This window comes from Coregonus clupeaformis, chromosome 13 (genome assembly GCF_020615455.1).
Source record: "Coregonus clupeaformis isolate EN_2021a chromosome 13, ASM2061545v1, whole genome shotgun sequence".
In the NCBI taxonomy this organism is placed as follows: Eukaryota; Metazoa; Chordata; class Actinopteri; order Salmoniformes; family Salmonidae; genus Coregonus; species Coregonus clupeaformis.
The window spans coordinates 44,172,335-44,192,023 of NC_059204.1; positions in this window are offsets into that span (position 1 = coordinate 44,172,335).

Consider the following 19,689-nt stretch of genomic DNA (forward strand, 5'->3'; position numbering starts at 1 on the left):
CATACTGTACGTAAATAAACTCACATTACACAGAAAAAATTACACAGAATCTTTACACACATGCTTATGATGTGCACCAAGAGTTACTCACCACACACTTAGTAAGCACATTACGTACATACACATACATACACTTTTCCACCTCTCCTACCATTTACGTACGTGTCATCACACGTATCATACAGTTGTCTTATTTGTCTTAGTTAGTGGCCCATTCTATGATTGTAACCAATAATCCTCTGATACATATACAGTGAGGGAAAAAAGTATTCGATCCCCTGCTGATTTTGTACATTTGCCCACTGACAAAGACATGATCAGTCTATAATTTTAATGGTCGGTTTATTTGAACAGTGAGAGACAGAATAACAACAAAAAAATCCAGAAAAACGCATGTCAAAAATGTTATGAATTGATTTGCATTTTAATGAGGGAAATAAGTATTTGACCCCTCTGCAAAACATGACTTAGTACTTGGTGTCAAAACCTTTGTTGGCAATCGCAGAGGTCAGACGTTTCTTGTAGTTGGCCACCAGGTTTGCACACATCTTAGGAGGGATTTTGTCCCACTCCTCTTTGCAGATCTTCTCCAAGTCATTAAGGTTTCGAGACTGACGTTTGGCAACTCGAACCTTCAGCTCCCTCCACAGATTTTATATGGGATTAAGGTCTGGAGACTGGCTAGGCCACTCCAGGACCTTAATGTGCTTCTTCTTGAGCCACTCCTTTGTTGCCTTGGCCGTGTGTTTTGGGTAATTGTCATGCCTGAATACCCATCCACGACCCATTTTCAATGCCCTGGCTGAGGGAAGGAGGTTCTCACCCAAGATTTGACGGTACATGGCCCTGTCCATCGTCCCTTTGATGCGGTGAAGTTGTCCTGTCCCCTTAGCAGAAAAACACCCCCAAAGCATAATGTTTCCACCTCCATGTTTGACGGTGGGGATGGTGTTCTTGGGGTCATAGGCAGCATTCCTCCTCCTCCAAACACGGCGAGTTGAGTTGATGCCAAAGAGCTCCATTTTGGTCTCATCTGACCACAGCACTTTCACCCAGTTCTCCTCTGAATCATTCAGATGTTCATTGGCAAACTTCAGACGGGCCTGTATATGTGCTTTCTTGAGCAGGGGGACCTTGCGGGCACTGCAGGATTTCAGTCCTTCACGGCATAGTGTGTTACCAAATGTTTTCTTGGTGACTATTTTCCCAGCTGCCTTGAGATCATTGACAAGATCCTCCCGTGTAGTTCTGGGCTGATTCCTCACCGTTCTCATGATCATTGCAACTCCACGAGGTGAGATCTTGCATGGAGCCCCAGGCCGAGGGAGATTGACAGTTATTTTGTGTTTCTTCCATTTGCGAATAATCGCACCAACTGTTGTCACCTTCTCACCAAGCTGCTTGGCGATGGTCTTGTAGCCCATTCCAGCCTTGTGTAGGTCTACAATCTTGTCCCTGACATCCTTGGAGAGCTCTTTGGTCTTGGCCATGGTGGAGAGTTTGGAATCTGATTGATTGATTGCTTCTGTGGACAGGTGTCTTTTATACAGGTAACAAGCTGAGATTAGGAGCACTCCCTTTAAGAGTGGGCTCCTAATCTCAGCTCGTTACCTGTATAAAAGACACCTGGGAGCCAGAAATCTTTCTGATTGAGAGGTGGTCAAATACTTATTTCCCTAATTAAAATGCAAATCAATTTATAACATTTTTGACATGCGTTTTTCTGGATTTTTTGGTTGTTATTCTGTCTCTCACTGTTCAAATAAACCTACCATTAAAATTATAGACTGATAATTTCTTTGTCAGTGGGCAAACGTACAAAATCAGCAGGGGATCAAAAACTTTTTTCCCTCACTGTATAACTGCATAGTCGTATTGCTGCCCACACGTTATAGTGGTCAAATGGTGCAGTCCAAAATTAAGCTACGTGAAGTTATCTTACAGTTGGAGTTCCCATCATCATAAGTCTCTCTCTCTCTCACTCTCTCTCGGTCTCTCTCTCTTCTCCCTTTCTTCCTCATATCTCCCTGTGTGTCTATCTCAGTCTCTCTCACTTATTGCAGCTGTTGGGGTAGAGAGGGGACCCTGTCTGCCACACAAGCGTCTCCTGATTAGCAGTCATTAGTGGTTATTATGACTCCTCCTGTGTGTGGATCTGAAGTCCCATTTAAATGCTGTTTATAACCCTCTCACTCAATTATCCTCCATTTAAAGGAAATCATAGTGGCTTACTCTGATGCAGAGTGTTGAATTACTGAATAAATTTGCTAATTAAATGTGTTTTTCTTGAGGTTGTCATGAATCTTGGCAGCAAGTCTCTCTCAGCAGCTGTTAGAGTTCGCCACAGTGCACACCATTTCTCAGTTTCACGCAGATACAGAGAAGTTGGAAAGTTGAGTGTGTATGTGTGTGTGTACTGTTCAAGCCCCTCATGGATAACTCAACAAAAATGCTATTGTTTTAACCCCACTGCGACACAAAACCCAAACTGCACCATCTGTCACACCACCACTTTAGCACAGGCCCATTACCCGTTCATAGAGATTGATGTGTAAACATTTTGGAATTCCTCCATCCAATTAAGAGAGCCGTTTGCAAAACAGTGGATTGGGTTTCCTCTGCACTAACAGCACTGATAATGAAGACAGCTCTAAATGTCCACTAATTAGCCAGGGAAATAGAGGCATCTGGGAGATAAACGCAGTAGCCCACTGAACTTGGTCTGGCACACAACGGAACACGTCACTGATCTAGAGGATTACACAACACTCATAAAAGGCTGTCAAATCATGCTCAGGGCCAGGACTTTTTCATGACCACGTGACCTGACCCATGGGATCTAACCAGGAAAAACTCCTGACCCCTAAGTCTCCCGAGTGGCGCAGTGGTCTAAGGCACTGCATCGCAGTGCTAGCTGTGCCACTAGAGATCCTGGTTCAAATCCAGGCTCTGTCGTAGCCGGCCGCGACCGGGAGACCCATGTGGCGGCGTGCAATTGGCCCAGGGTAGGGGAGGGAATGGCTGGCAGGGATGTAGCTCAGTTGATAGAGCATGGCGTTTGCAACGCCAGGGTTGTGGGTTCGATTCCCACAGGGGGTATGAAAAAAAAAAAATAATCATGTATGCACTAACTGTAAGTCGCTCTGGATAAGAGCGTCTGCTAAATGACTAAAATGTACTTAAAGAATATCCAGGAATCGACAAGGAAGAATAATGAAGCTCTCATCATAATGAAGCTCTCAGCATCTCATTTCCCGTTACATGGACGACAGTAATACATACAGTACGAGTCAAAAGTTTTAGAACACCTACTCATTCCAGGGTTTTTCTTTCTTTTTTACTATTTTCTACGTTGTAGAATAATAGTGAAGACATCAAAACTATGAAATAACACATATGGAATCATGTAGTAACAAATCAAGTGTTAAACAAATCAAAATATTATTTTAAATTTGAGATTCTTCAAAGTAGCCACCCTTTGCCTTGATGACAGCTTTGCACACTCTTGGCATTCTCTCAACCAGCTTCATGAGGTAGTCACCTGGAATGCCTTTCAATTAACAGGTGTGCCTTCTTAAAAGTAAATTTGTGGAATTTCTTTCCTTCTTAATGCGTTTGAGCCAATCAGTTGTGTTGTGACAAGGTAGGGGTGGTATACAGAAGACAGCCCTATTTGGTCAAAGACCAAGTCCATATTATGGCAAGAACAGCTCAAATAAGCAAAGAGAAACGACAGTCCATCATTACTTTAAGACATGAAGGTCAGTCAATCCTGAACATTTCAAGAACTTTGAACGTTTCTTCAAGTGCAATTGCAAAAACCATCAAGCGCTATGATGAAACTGGCTCTCATGAGGACCGCCACAGTAATGGAAGACCCAGAGTTACCTCTGCTGCAGAGGATAAGTTCATTAGAGTTAACTGCACCTCAGATTGCAGGCCAAATAAATGCTTCACTTATTTCAAGTACAGACACATCTCAACATCAACTGTTCAGAGGAGACTGCATGAATCAGACCTTCATGGTCGAATTGCTGCAAAGAAACCACTACTAAAGGACACCAATAAGAAGAAGAGACTTGCTTGGGCCAAGAAGCACGAGCAATGGACATTAGACTGGTGGAAATCTGTCCGTTGGTCTGATGAGTCCAAATTTGAGATTTTTGGTTCCAACCGCCGTGTCTTTGTGAGACGCAGAGTAGGTGAACAGATGATCTCCGCAAGTGTGGTTCCCAACGTGAAGCATGGAGGAGGAGTGATGGTGTGGGGATGCTTTGCTGGTGATACTGTCAGTGATTTATTTAGAATTCAAGGCACACTTAACTAGCATGGCTACCACAGCATTCTGCAGCGATACGCCATCCCATCTGGTTTGCGCTTAGTGGGACTATCATTTGTTTTTCAACAGGACAATGACCCAACACACCTCCAGGCTGTGTAAGGGCTATTTTACCAAGAAGGAGAGTGATGGAGTGCTGCATCAGATGACCTGGCCTCCACAATCACCCGACCTCAACCCAATTGAGATGGTTTGGGATGAGTTGGAACGCAGAGTGAAGGAAAAGCAGCCAACAAGTGCTCAGCATATGTGGGAACTCCTTCAAGACTGTTGGAAAAGCATTCCAGGTGAAGCTGGTTGAGAGAATGCCAAGAGTGTGCAAAGCTGTCATCAAGGCAAAGGGTGGCTACTTTGAAGAATATCAAATATCAAATATATTTTGATTTGTTTAACACTTTTTTGTTAATACATGATTCCATATGTGTTATTTTATAGTTTTGATGTCTTTACTATTATTCTACTATGTAGGAAATAGTAAAAAATTAAGAAAAACCCTTGAATGAGTAGTTGTGTCCAAACTTTTGACTGGTACTGTATATTCATATATTCAGAGACAGATATCCCCTATGTATGAGACCTGTTTGCATTGTTGTCTGTAGATGGTGCTATTAATAAGCAATAGTTTACTTGGTGGGGTCTTGCACTGTAAAGGGGTTACTGTGAATTTGACTGTAGCTTACAGGCAGCTTGGTGGTAAGTAAAATAATGTATTTCATATTGCAGTACACCTGCTGTAATATGAATATGGTATCAAAGCAAGTACTGTGTTTTATACACAGTACAATACTGTAAAATTGACTGTATTATACTGTAAAAAACTAAATGCTACCGTATGCATGGATGAATGAATTACATTTATTGAGGGGAGGGGTTTGTATTTCACAGTATTTTACTGTAATTACGTGGGATTGGTGCAAGCAGGTTGGCTGCTAAGTGTTTACACATTACAGTATATTTATCTTCTAGAGGCCTTAACAAAGGCTTTCAAAATGGCAGCGACTACAGGGCAAAATGCTTAACCATTTAAGGTTTAAGACTTTCTGCCACTTCAATCTGTTCGCTACACATTTTTAGTTGATGGGGCACTTTAACCACATAGGAGTAAAATTGGTACAGCATTCTCACTCACGGGCGCAACAAATCTTACAAGGCATGCCTCAAAATATGTTAATGAGCCAGAAACAACAATACCATGCACCAACTAGTGGTCAAAAGGTTTTTGGCGCTCTAAAGATACAGTATGGTACTGTATTCTGTGGGGTGGAATTACAGTGCCATTCAAAATACAGTAATTTTCCCACAATGTACCATAATTTACAGAATGCTGCAGTAAAACGTTTCAACGTTTTTTTACTGTGGATAATTCCTAAAATTACCATATAAATTACAGTTTTCCGTTACAGTGTGTCACATAGCACCCTGTAATTCCATCTACCCCTGCACTTTAAGTACAGTATTTTTTTAAATAAAAGATACACTTGCTGCATAATCCAATGTCTATTAATACATCCATTATTACTTTGTTCACAATAACAAGAGTACACATTATAGGGACGCGAGAGGATGCTCATGGCATCGCCTTGAGCATTGAAATTATCAATGTTTAGCCCACTATTTGGTAAAGCACCCTTAATAAGAGTCTAGTTTGAACAAATACATTGTGGAAAACAGAAAAAACACCTTAGAAACCTAGTTCCTAACCCAGGCCTCACCTGTCTTAACCCCTCCCAAGCCATTATTGTTAGTAATGAGTGGAGCCCCCAGTCCCCACCCCTGTAATAAAGAATTCCTCTTAGCAATAGAAGACTGGACAAATACAGTGGGGCAGTTTGTCTTTTAGTAGATGGAGGAAAGTAAAGATGGGGGGGGTTGAAGCTAACATGGCTACAGATAAGAAATTGGTGTTGTTTGTTGAGAGTCCTGTCCAAACAGAGGCATTAATCAAGACAAGAGATGAAGAGTCTCGGACACCTCGCTACTGTTCTCATTAGCAGGCTTACATTCTCAGGGGGCAAAAGCAAATATACATTTACACATTCACTCCCCAGTCTGGCCCAGCGTCGCTAGCAGAAATAACAGTGTGGCACAAAGACCTAGTAGGCTATTTACCCCGCTTTAATGGAGGTTGCCATGGCGCTTCACAAATTATTGCAATTACGCTCACCATGCAGGTCGCCCATGGTAACCAGCTGGTGGAAGGGTAGGATGGGGGGTGGACTTGAGAGGAGGGAAAGTTATCATCTGTGATAAACAATAGGTTAAATTTCTGAATAGAAAGCCCTTGATAAACAGAAAATGTAAAAGAGGGCTTATTTGGTGTCTTTTCTTTGCGCTAACTCCTCATCGCTTAGAGCCAAGGTGGGAGACAGCCGTTTACAGCTGCACAAAAGACTACCAAGGGAGTGAGAGAGATATAGAGAAAAGAGCAACAAGAGACTTTGTAGGTTGGTTGCTTTAAATGCTGAGCCCATGAAGTGTCTGTGTTCATCACATTAGAAATTGACTGGTATAATTATGAAATTGGGAGAGCTTTATATCCTTGGAATGAGCTGTCAGCTGCTGAAATGTATTTATTTATTTTCCCCACCTCTCTGACATCTTAATTTCTCCCCATAATAACTGACTAAATAACAGAGGCTGCATTGCTGTCATATGGCATCTCTGCATTTAAGTGTTGCCTTTATAGTAGCCATGAAGAATTTCCACAACAACAAAAAACTATGTCAAATGTATAATATACTCACAGCCTGAAACTTACAAAGGTAGAGCTGAGTAACCGTTTTCTAGAAGAAGGACATGTGAGTCCATTGTAGGTAGTGGGATTGTAGCTGGTGGTCAGATATCCGATACACTATAGGTGATGACCCAGGTCAAATGAATGGCAGCGAAACCTGTTAGATTGTCTGGGAGTTGATGGGATCATCATTAGATACGATCAAGAGATTCATTCCTCATTTCATTTCATTCACATGGCATGGCACTGACTTCTCCTCCACTGAGTAATTTGCCTCATCAGATTTTCAAAAAAGGACAAATATTGCTCAGATCAATTTGTGTTTCTTCCGCTGGTTAACCATGAATGGTGCATGCTGCTGCACACATACCTGGCTAGGAATAGTGATTCATTAGTGCGGTGGTGTGTGGTCATACCAGTGTGACTTTAGCTCATTTCGCCAGGGGAAAGGCAGGTGCCAATTAAGTCTAAGTAGGAACTAAGTAAAGGTACCTCTATACATGCACTTCTGTTATGAAGGAAAGTAAATTAACCCCCCATCACAGTACAAACAACCCCCCGCCTGCCCTGCCCACTATCATGATGGACCAAAATTGCTCAAAGTAGACAGGATTGATTCGCTGGTTCCTACTGATTTTGAGAGAAACCTCTGGTTTTATAATGATTCTATTCAAGCTGTTACAATGGATGCTGATTTGCGCTAGATAGTTGAGCGAGAGAGAGGGAGGGAGGGGAGAGAGAGGGGGAGAGCGAGCGAGAGAGCGAGAGAGAGAGAGAGAGAGAGAGAGAGAGAGAGAGAGAGAGAGAGAGAGAGAGAGAGAGAGAGAGAGAGAGAGAGAGAGAGAGAGAGGAGAGAGAGAGAGAGAGAGAGAGAGAGAGAGAGAGAGAGAGAGAGAGAGAGAGAGAGAGAGAGAGAGAGAGAGAGAGAGAGAGAGAGAGAGAGAGAGAGAGAGAGAGAGAGAGAGAGAGAGAGAGAGAGAGAGAGAGAGAGAGAGAGAGAGAGAGAGAGAGAGAGAGAGAGAGAGAGAGAGAGAGAGAGAGAGAGGGGAGAGAGAGAGAGAGAGAGAGAGAGAGAGAGAGAGAGAGAGAGAGAGAGAGAGAGAGAGAGAGACTGACTGACTGATTTGGGGTCTGGTTATGGGGTCGTTGAGCTGCATGTTTGTCCAAGAGGGCTGGGGTTTTGTCCAAGAGGGCTAGGGTTTTGTCCAAGAGGGCTGGGGTTTTGTCCAAGAGGGCTAGGGTTTTGTCCAAGAGGGCTGGGGTTTTGTCCAAGAGGGCTGGGGTTTTGTCCAAGAGGGCTGGGGTTTTGTCCAAGAGGGCTGGGGTTTTGTCCAAGAGGGCTGGGGTTTTGTCCAAGAGGGCTGGGGTTTTACGGACAATGACTTTCCACCTCTTTTTTGTTATTGCTCTCCCTCCTACATCTCCCCCTCTTTCATCTCCCCCTCACTTTTCCCTTTTCTTCCTCAGTTGTACATTCAGGCGTCCATTACAGTTTCCTTTTTTCTCCCACAAATTACAGCATGTTATTTCTCCCACAAATTACAGCAATAGCAGGTATCTCTCTTTGATACTTTTTAAAGGGGAGCAATCAGGGATAATTGAGTGCCTTTCAAATGGAGCCCAGAACATTCACTCCATTTCAAAGACCATCCATTTATTGCCTAATCGCTCTTAAAGCACTGAATTTCTGGAACACAAATTCATGTCATAATTTCGCATAGGTTTATTTAGGAATCACAGTCTTTTGAGCAAGGATAATTGAAATCAAATCCCTTTCATGAGAGCTGACATTTCTACATTTCCCAATTGAAATTAATTTCAAAAATTTAGCATGAATATCTTCAAATTGCAGACAATTATACCTTTCAATGGGAACAAATTATGCGCAACAAAAGGTGGAGACATCAACTGGTGCTTCAGTTAAATGTCTTTGTTTCCTACAGTGTTTGCCTTGTAAAGATTTACATATTGACTCAGGAGGTGACCCTGCTCTGTGGATTGCTTTCCATTCTCGTTTTTGTCCATCAAATTAACTCAAATTGGCTCTTCTTGTTAAGCTTCATCAAATCTGTTTAGGATTTTATTTTCTCAACGGCAGCTGCAGACATAACTGTTGAAGTCTATACAATGGAAGTTGCAGGAACAGAATCATACTGCTTGAGCAACAAGCTCTCACAGTCTCAGTGCAGAATTAGACATTCATCCACATTCTCCAAACATCAAATTTCGAAGTTGCTCCAAACGTCAAACTTCGAAGTGTTTTTGTTGCTCCTGCTACTCTGTATCATTCCATTTCTCCAAATGTCAAATTTTGGAGTTAAGGGTTAAGTTTAGGCACTGATTCCGAATGGTTAAGGTAAGGGTTAAGGTTTGGGATAGGGTTAAAATAAAGAAATTAAAACCAGTGTCCTCGACTGGGATCAAACACGCAACCTTCCGATCTAGAGCACACAACACCCTAGCAATACCTAAGCCTACTTGATGGCAATAGCGCTCACTCTTGCCCCCTAGTGGCCGGTTTTGAAGGCATTTTCCTCAGGACATGGATAGATGTCCCATTTCAATGTCAATCCTGAACAACCTGGCTGGTTTGAGCTCCTGAACGACCTGGCTGGCTTGAGCTCCTTAACGACCTGGCTGGCTTGAGCTCCTTAACGACCTGGCTGGCTTGAGCTCCTGAACGACCTGGCTGGTTTGAGCTCCTGAACGACCTAGCTGGTTTGAGCTCCTGAATGACCTGGCTGGCTTGAGCTCCTGAACGACCTGGCTGGCTTGAGCTCCTGAACGACCTGGCTGGCTTGAGCTCCTGAACGACCTGGCTAGCTTGAGCTCCTGAACGACCTGGCTAGCTTGAGCTCCTGAACGACCTGGCTAGCTTGAGCTCCTGAACGACCTGGCTAGCTTGAGCTCCTGAACGGCCTGGCTAGCTTGAGCTCCTGAACAACCTGGCTGGTTTGAGCTCCTGAACAACCTGGCTGGTTTGAGCTCCTGAACGACCTGGCTGGTTTGAGCTCTAATCATTTGCTTAACTGTTAATTTTAGGTGTAGTAAAGCGTTCTGTTTGCTATTAGACTGGACACCAATGTGGACTGAATCATTTCAGGTATTGGACAGTAGTTTTAAGGTGTGTTTTTTCCCTGGTGACCATTGTGTTGGTCAACAGTTCACTAAAACATGGATGTGATGGTGGAATAGGTGGAATAGAGTCAATGCATGCATGTGTGTGTGGGGGGGGGGTTGTGGTCAAAGGAGGGGGAGCATTGGATTGCTCTGATAAAGAAGTAATTTCACAGATGGTTTAGTCCAGCGTTGCTCAGGCTGAAAAATCTGCAACTCTGTGGTGAAATAGCTTTTAGCCTTACAACAAAATAAATCAACAAAGAGGAGTCATGGGGTGTCATATTGTGTGTGTGTGTGTGTGTGTGCGTACTTGGTTGGAGATGGAGGTATATATATTATAGTGCATTGTGCATTGCTGAATTGACAGGCTAAAGTGCATGGGTCAACAGTTGCCAAGCCAAACGAAAGTATTGAGAGCAATTAAAACCATTCACATATATTCTTAATTCCCCCCTAAGTGTTATTCATGCGAGGATTGCATGGCTTCTATGGTGACACACAGTGGCGCAGGCCCAATAATGACAATTAACAGAAAGAATAATGGCTAATCAAATTGACAGTCACTACTCATCAGCTTCACACACAATGCCTTATCAAAACAAACTATTATGAAGGAGGTAATTTCTCCACTTTTCTCCATTGCTCATGTGTATGACCGGAACAACAGTGGCAGGTGTTGAGTTGGGTTAGGGCAATTAGTGACGGATTTACAAACAAAACAAAAGGTTTCCACAGCTCTGATCCCTTCTCTCACAGATAGCACAGGGAACAGCACAGGATACCGCGCCTTGCTAAAATATTCATCCCCCTTGGCGTTTTTCCTATTTTGTTGCATTACAACCTGTAATTTAAATTGATTTTTATTTTAAATTTCATGTAATGGACATACACAAAATAGTCCAAATTGGTGAAGTGAAATGAAAAAAATAACTTGTTTCAAAAAATTCTAAAGAATAAATAACGGAAAAGTGGTGTGTGCATATGAATTCACCCCCTTTGCTATGAAGCCCCTAAATAAGATCTGGTGAAACCAATTACCTTCAGAAGTCACATAATTAGTTAAATAAAGTCCACCTGTGTGCAATCTAAGTGTCACATGATCTGTCACATGATCTCAGTATATATACACCTGTTCTGAAAGGCCCCAGAGTCTGCAGCACCACTAAGCAAGGGGCACCACCAAGCAAGCGACACCATGAAGACCAAGGAGCTCTCCAAACAGGTCAGGGACAAAGTTGTGGAGAAGTACAGATCAGGATTGGGTTATAAAAAATATCCTAAACTTTGAACATCCCACGGAGCACCATTAAATCCATTATAAAAAAATTGAAAGAATATGGCACCACAACAAACCTGCCAAGAGAGGGCCGCCCACCAAAACTCACAGACCAGGCAAGGAGGGCATTAATCAGAGAGGCAACAAAGAGACCAAAGATAACCCTGAAGGAGCTGCAAAGCTCCACAGCGGAGATTGTAGTATCTGTCCATAGGACCACTTTAAGCCGTACACTCCACAGAGCTGGGCTTTACGGAAGAGTGGCCAGAAAGAAAGTCATTGCTTAAGAAAAAAATAAGCAAACACGTTTGTTGTTCGCCAAAAGCCATGTGGGAGACTCCCCAAACATATTGAAGAAGGTACTCTGGTCAGATGAGACTAAAATTGAGCTTTTTGCCCATCAAGGAAAACGCTATGTGTGGCACAAACCCAACACCTCTCATCACCCCGAGAACACCATCCCCACAGTGAAGCATGGTGGTGGAAGCATCATGCTGTGGGGCTGTTTTTCATCGGCAGGGACTGGGAAACTGGGGGGGGGGGGGATAGTTATGCACGCTCAAGTTCTCTTTTTTTTGTCTTATTTCTTGTTTGTTTCACAATAAAACATATTTTGCATCTTCAAAGTGGTAGGCATGTTGTGTAAATCAAATGATACAAACCCCCAGAAAATCAATTTTAATTCTAGGTTGTAAGGCAACATAATAGGAAAAATGCCAAGGGGGGTGAATACTTCTGCAAGCCACTGTACATCTCTGCTCCTCTGTCACACCCTGGCTCTGGGACTCTATTTGTTGAGCCAGGGTGTGTTTATTCTATGTGTTATATTTCTATGTTGGGGGTTCTAGTTTGTCTATTTCTATGTTGGCCTGAGTGACTCCCAATCAGAGGCAACGAGTGTCAGCTGTTGGCTGGTTGTCTCTGATTGGGAGCCATATTTATACTGTCTGTTTTCCCTTTGTGTTTGTGGGTTTTTGTTCCGTGTTCGGTCATTGTCACCGTGGACTTCACGAGTCGTTTCTTGTTTTGTATCTTGTTTACGCTTTAACTAATTAAAGTATGTTTGTTCATCACGCTGCGCCTTGGTCTCTCCCTGACGATCGTGACCCACCATACCAGGACCAAGCAGCGTGTCCAGGGGCAGCTCTTGGGCTGGACATGGGAGGAAGCGCCGGGAGAAGAGACGGTGGAGGCGCGCCGTAGAGAGGAGCAACGGCGTGATCAGGGTCGTCGTCGGGCGGTCGAGAGGCAACCCCAGACATTTTTTAGGGGGGGGGCACACGGCATGGACGACGGGGCTGACGGAGGCAAAAGAGGGGCGGATTCTGGAGGCCACCAGGTTACGGATACACCGCCCTGTACGTCCTGTGCGGATGCCTCACACAGAGTGTGTGAGGGTAGGCATTCAGCCAGGACGGGTTGTGGCTGCTCTTCACTCCAGGGCTCCTATCCGTCTCCACAGCCCGGTTCGGCCTGTCCCTGCTCCACGCACCAAGCCTACGGTGTGCGTCGCCAGCCCAGTCCAGCCAGTCCCTGCTCCACGCACCAAGCCTACGGTGTGCGTCGCCAGCCCGGTCCGGCCTGTCCCTGCTCCACGCACCAAGCCTACGGTGTGCGTCGCCAGCCCAGTCCGGCCAGTCCCTGCTCCACGCACCAAGCCTACGGTGTGCGTCGACAGCCCAGCCCGGCCTGTCCCTGCTCCACGCACCAAGCCTACGGTGTGCGTCGCCAGCCCGGTCCGGCCTGTCCCTGCTCCATGCACCAAGCCTACGGTGTGCGTCGCCAGCCCAGTCCGGCCAGTCCCTGCTCCACGCACCAAGCCTACGGTGTGCGTCGCCAGCCCGGTCCGGCCTGTCCCTGCTCCACGCACCAAGCCTACGGTGTGCGTCGCCAGCCCAGTCCGGCCTGTCCCTGCTCCACGCACCAAGTCTACGGTGCGCGTCGCCAGCCCGGCCCGGCCTGTTCCTGCCACTCGCACCAAGCCAGGGGTGCGAGTCGCCAGCCCGGCCCGGCCTGTTCCTGCCACTCGCACCAAGCCAGGGGTGCGAGTCGTCAGCCTGGTCCAGAACGTTCCTGCTACTCGCACCAAGCCAGGGGTGCGAGTCGGTCAGCCTGGTCCAGCCCGTTCCTGCTACTCGCACCAAGCCAGGGGTGCGAGTCGTCAGCCTGGTCCAGCCCGTTCCTGCTACTCGCACCAAGCCAGGGGGTGCGAGTCGTCAGTCCGGTGAGGCCCGTTCTGGCTCCACGCACCGGGCCAGGGGTGCGAGTCGTCAGTCCGGTGAGGCCGTTCGGCTCCACGCACCAAGCCAGGGGTGCGAGTCGCCAGTCCGGTGAGGCCCGCTCTGCTCCACGCACCAAGCTAGGGGTGCGCATCGTCAGCCCGGTCCGGCCCGTTGCTCCACGCACCAAGCCAGTGGGTGCGATCGTCAGCCCGGTCTGGTCAGTTCCTGCCTCACGCACCAGCCAGGGGTGCGCGTCGTCAGTCCGGCACAACCTGCGCCTGGGTCATCGGTAGCCAAATCAGGTACCGCTCAACTGCTCCACAACGGAGCTGAAGCTAGCCGCTCCTTCTACGTCCAGGTCAGCTCCAGCCAGCGGGGCCAGACCGGACCAGGGGCGCTATGGGGGGTTTATTGGAGGGTGGTGGGCAAGGCCGGAGCCAGAGCTGCCGCCGAGGAGGTGTGCCCACCCAGCCCTCCCCTGTTTTGCTCTTATTGAGGCGCGGTCGCAGTCCGCGCCTTTAGGGGGGGGTACTGTCACACCCTGGCTCTGGGACTCTATTTGTTGAGCCAGGGTGTGTTTATTCTATGTGTTATATTTCTATGTTGGGGGTTCTAGTTTGTCTATTTCTATGTTGGCCTGAGTGACTCCCAATCAGAGGCAACGAGTGTCAGCTGTTGGCTGGTTGTCTCTGATTGGGAGCCATATTTATACTGTCTGTTTTCCCTTTGTGTTTGTGGGTTTTTGTTCCGTGTTGGTTCTTGTTGTAACCAGGGACGTCACGTTTTCGTTTTGTTGTTTTTGTTCGTGTGTTCATTCATTTAATAAAATGTTCGCATTCAACGCTGCGCCTTGGTCCTCCTCTGTAGATGACGATCGTGACATCCTCCATAACAATATTTATCATGATACATTTCTCATGATCTCTTTGTGGCAGTGTTGATGATTAAATACTTTTGAGGATAGCTCTGATAGAAGCCCAGCTATTTGTCCAGTCATTTCTGTAGAATCCATTCCTACAATTCCTGACCCCTCAGACTGTCTATTTTTTCCAATGAAGCCAGTTGAAATGATTTCAATAGGGGGGGGGGGGGGGGGGACATCTTCCTATATATTCCTCTCAGGTCAGGACATTTTGACAGCCCTCACTTTAGCAGTACACGCAATCAAGACACATCCACAATGCAAAGTGGACCAATCACTGTCCTAGGAGTGGGATAAGGAGACAGAGGGAAGGAGGGATACTCTGCACCATCACACTGCCTGGACGGCCCATGTTGATTGAAAACAGTCCTCAGGCTCAGGGAATTGATAGGGAGAGTAATTGACGAGAGGGCAAAAGGATAGCCCTTCATAAATAATGGGACATGGAGCATGTGTTTGAGCGGGCTGGCTAGGCCTCGTTTGGAGCGCTTAAGTCCAGCTCCTGGCCTAGTATTTTCATCTGGGGCTATAGCACTGAGAGGCCTAAGGGATCGTTATCATCACACGTTGCTGTGATTGATGTCACTTGATTGAAAAAGGGGACCCTCTTACAATGGATTCGTTTAAATGTGAGTGAACACTTTGGGAGTTTGGAGTGAAAGGCAGGGAGGCTGGTTGGTTGTGTAATCAATAGATGAACGCTCATCTGTCTAAGCCGGAGTCGAGGGGAGAGGCTAACATGATTATGTCTTCGTCCTCCGTTCTTCAGACACCACTTAGGCATTCATGGTTTGCTGTATATATTTATTCATCACTTTATTTGTATTCCCCCTGATTCAGAGGCTACTGTTCAGCAGCGCGCAATAGTTCACATGTATAATTTTGAGAAAACACACACACATGCATGCGTCAAGACAAATAAACACACACCACTACTGATCATAAAATGCATTTGCATGTTACACTCCATGGCGTTTTCCTCCCTTCAATAAGACATTGTACTGATTCACTCATACATTTCCACATAACTGAAAGTATGCAATACCCTATTGCAATACCTTCTACAGAAATATGTGTAATCATGCAGCACCTAACACTAAAATCTACTAGGCTAGAATTAATGATAAATACATTTGCGTCTTTTTTCACCCTCTACACTCAAAATGGAATGCACAACTTGGTCCAACATGAAAGGCGAACCAGTTGGACATTTGATTCATTCTTCCCTATGAATATTTCTGCCAATGCTGTAGAGATGAGGCCATAGAACATAATGATTGGACTCAGTTCTGTGGTTCACTGATCAGGCCCCTGTAATTTAGTTCCTACCAGATTTGGCCCCTGGTCATCTGCAAACAGACCTACAAAAGCATAGTTCCCTCACAAATGTGTTCTCTCACCTGCAACACATGGAAACCTTTTAAATCAATTTCCCCTTAATCATTCACAGACACATTTGTTCCTTTTTCCTCTTAAAACACAATTGCTCAGGAATAAGCTCTGATTTATGAATAGGGCGGGCAAAAGCATAGAGAGACGGATAGAGAGAGAAAAGGAGTATGATTGAGATTCAGGGGATGGTGCTCACAGCTGATCTACATGTAGACCACAATCCTCTCCGCCTGATTGCTGGCTACCAAGTTAAATGTGGAGTAAATTTGAATCACAGTGTGAGCTATTCAGTGAAACATAAAAACATAGACAATTGAATATCCAACATCAACAGATTCTCTTTCGACTTTGATTCTTTTTTCTTTTGAGAACAACTTTTAATTTCCCCTCCTGCTATCGCTCTCTATTTTCTCTCATGCCCTGTATCTGTAATTCCTCATACTCATGTCATATAATGTGGTCTGTGCGATTGCATGCATATTTACGTGTAATTTACCACATTGATAACTTAAAATGGTCCTTGATCCGCTTCGCTCATTTTCTTTCAGCCTCCATGTCTTCCCAGTACTCACTCAGCCCACCTACCACCCCCTGAGCCCTGCACCATTGTGAATCCACTGGTACAATTGTCAAATCAATTATTCATTCTCTGCAATTACCCTTGCACAAAGAACTTTTCTCTGCTCGGAGTGATGATTAAATTAACAGCTATTCCAGCTGCCTAATAACATCTAATAGAATATTCATAAGCAGCTCAAATGGAATGTGTTATCTCCATTAACTTCATCATGCTCACTTAATTACATGCTTGTTATTGTATTTACACCTTGTTAGCACTCACTGAAGCTGATACACTCACTGACTGGCTGTACAGCCTGTAGAAGAGATTATCACAGCATCTCTCTCTCTCTCTCTCTCTCCCGCTCTTTCTCTCTCTCTCTCTCTCTCTCTCTCTCTCTCTCTCTCTCTCTCTCTCTCTCTCTCTCTCCTCCGCTCTCACTCTCTCTCTCTCTCTCTCTCTCCTCTCTCTCTCTCTCTCCGCTCTCCCCCCCTCTCTCTCTCTCTCTCTCTCTCTCTCTCTCTCTCTCTCTCTCTCTCTCTCTCTCTCTCTCTCTCTCTCTCTCTCTCTCTCTCTCTCTCTCTCTCTCTCTCTCTCTCTTTTTCCTGTCTCCTTTACTTGTAGTTTTCTTCTGTTCTTTTGCAATCTTCCGTTATCTTTTTGTTTTGCTATTTTCTCCTCTCCTTTTTTGGCCCAGTCATTTTAGGTCCCATTTTAAAAATTATTCATTCTCTTTCCTCACCCTCTTCTCTTTTCTCTCCATCTTTCTATTCATCGTCCTGTGCTGTAAGGCATGCCATTTGACTTGTGATATGACCCCTGCTGTGCTCGAGCGGTTCTTGCAGGTGAAAGTGTTCAAGGGAAAAATATGCCTCATACAGCCCCAATAGCTTTAAAGTGATCTATCTACCTCTCCACTCCTCACATTGTTAAAATACAAATCGGAGAGCTAGAAAGGAAAGAAATCTCATCTTGAAGAATTGATGGCATGTTTGCTTTTAGGTTGATTACCTTTAAGCCTCCTCTGTCACGAGTTACAAAGCCAGAACCCAGAAGCAGACCAGGACAAGGTAAGTTGAAACGAAGGTGAGTGTTTATTTACAAATTCAAGAGTGATGCTGAATAATCCAGGGAACAGAGCGGGCGGCGTTGATTAGTTGTTGGGGGTGCAGTGGTTGATCCAATCATGGCTCGGCAGCCGCCGACCACCAGGCAGAGGTTGGATGAAGGTTCCGGACGAGTGATGTTCATGGCTAACGATCCGGCAGGGAATGGATGTTAGGCCAGAGCCTAAGAAGGGTGATGATCAGGACCAGGTGTGCAGATTGCTGATGGGATGCAGGTGCGGAAATCAAGAGAGCTCCCCGGAGCGTTCCAGAACCCTCGGGAAACTGGAGATCCCGAGCAGAAAAACTAGTCCACAGACAGGACCCGACTCAGACTGCCGGGATCGTTACAGTACCCCCCTCCGACGAACGCCACCGGGCGGACTCCCGAGCGCCAGGATGGAGGCGGTAGAAGTCACGGATGAGGTCAGCATCTAGGATCTGTCGCCGCGGAATCCAACTCCTCTCTTCAGGACCATACCCCTCCCAGTCCACGAGATACTGGAAACCCCGGCCCCGCCGTTCTGGAATCCATGATGCGTCGCACCGTGTAGGCAGGACCACCTCCGATCATCCGAGGAGGAGGAGGAGGAGGCGGAGGAGGCAACAGAGGACTGAGGAAAACAGGCTTGAGGCAGGAGACATGAAAGGTGGGATGGACTCTGAGCGACCTCGGGAGTTTGAGTCGAACTGCCACCGGATTGATCACCTTCTCCACCACAAACGGACCAATGAACTTCGGTAACAACTTCCTAGACTCAGTCCGTAAAGGAAGATCCCGTGTGGCCAACCAGACCCTATCTCCGATGGTGTAGGTGGGAGCGGGGATCCGGCGACGATTCGCCTGGAGCTGATACCGGTCCGAAACTCTAAGGAGTGCCTTTCTGGCCCGATGCCAGGTCCGGTGGCAACGACGAATATGGGCCTGAACAGAAGGCACTGAGAGCTCCTTCTCCTGAGAAGGGAACAAGGGAGGTTGGTAGCCATACAGGCACTGGAAGGGAGACATCCCAGTGGCAGATGTAGGGAGAGTATTGTGGGCATACTCAACCCAAGGCAACTGAGAGACCCAGGAGGTGGGGTTGGAAGAGGCCAGGCAGCGTAGCGTGGATTCCATCTTCTGGTTGGCTCTCTCCGCCTGACCATTAGATTGGGGGTGAAAACCAGATGTGAGACTGACTGTAGCTCCAATGGCCAAACAGAAGGACTTCCAGACAGCAGAGGTAAACTGAGGGCCACGGTCGGAGACGATATCACTGGGCAACCCGTGGACCCTGAAAACCTCCCTAACCAGGATCTCGGACGTCTCCGAGGCAGAGGGAAGCTTGGCAATAGGCACAAAGTGGGCGAACTTGCTGAATCTGTCCACGATAGTCAGAACGACCGTGTTCCCCTCAGAAGCGGGCAACCCAGTGACAAAGTCCAGGGCCAGATGCGACCATGGTCGCCGGGGAATAGGAAGGGGGTGAAGTAGTCCAGAGCTGGGCCGATTGGTACCCTTATTCTGCGCACACACTGGACAGGCAGCAACATAACCCCGAGTATCCTCGGCCATGGCAGGCCACCAAAAACGTCTGCGAAGAAACGCCATCGTCCGAGCCACGCCAGGGTGACAAGCCATCTTGCTGGCGTGGGACCATTTGAGGACCGCAGGGACGAACCGACTCAGGCACAAACAACCGACCGGGTGGACCGTTACGGGACCGGGCTGCGTCCGAAGAGCCGCCATCACCTCCTCCTCAATCTTCCACCTAACAGCTCCCACGACGCAGTTCCGGGGGAGAATTGTCTCGGTCTTGGACCCACTCTCCTCCGTCTTGGAGAACATCCGAGACAAGGCGTCCCGCCTTGCCGTTCTTAGATCCAGGTCGGAACGTCAGGGAAAAATTGAATCGTCCGAAAAACAACGACCACCTGGCCTGACGGGAGTTGAGACGTCTAGCCGATTGCACGTAAGCAAGATTCTTGTGGTCAGTCCAGACAACAAACGGTTGCTCCGCCCCTCCAACCAGTGGCGCC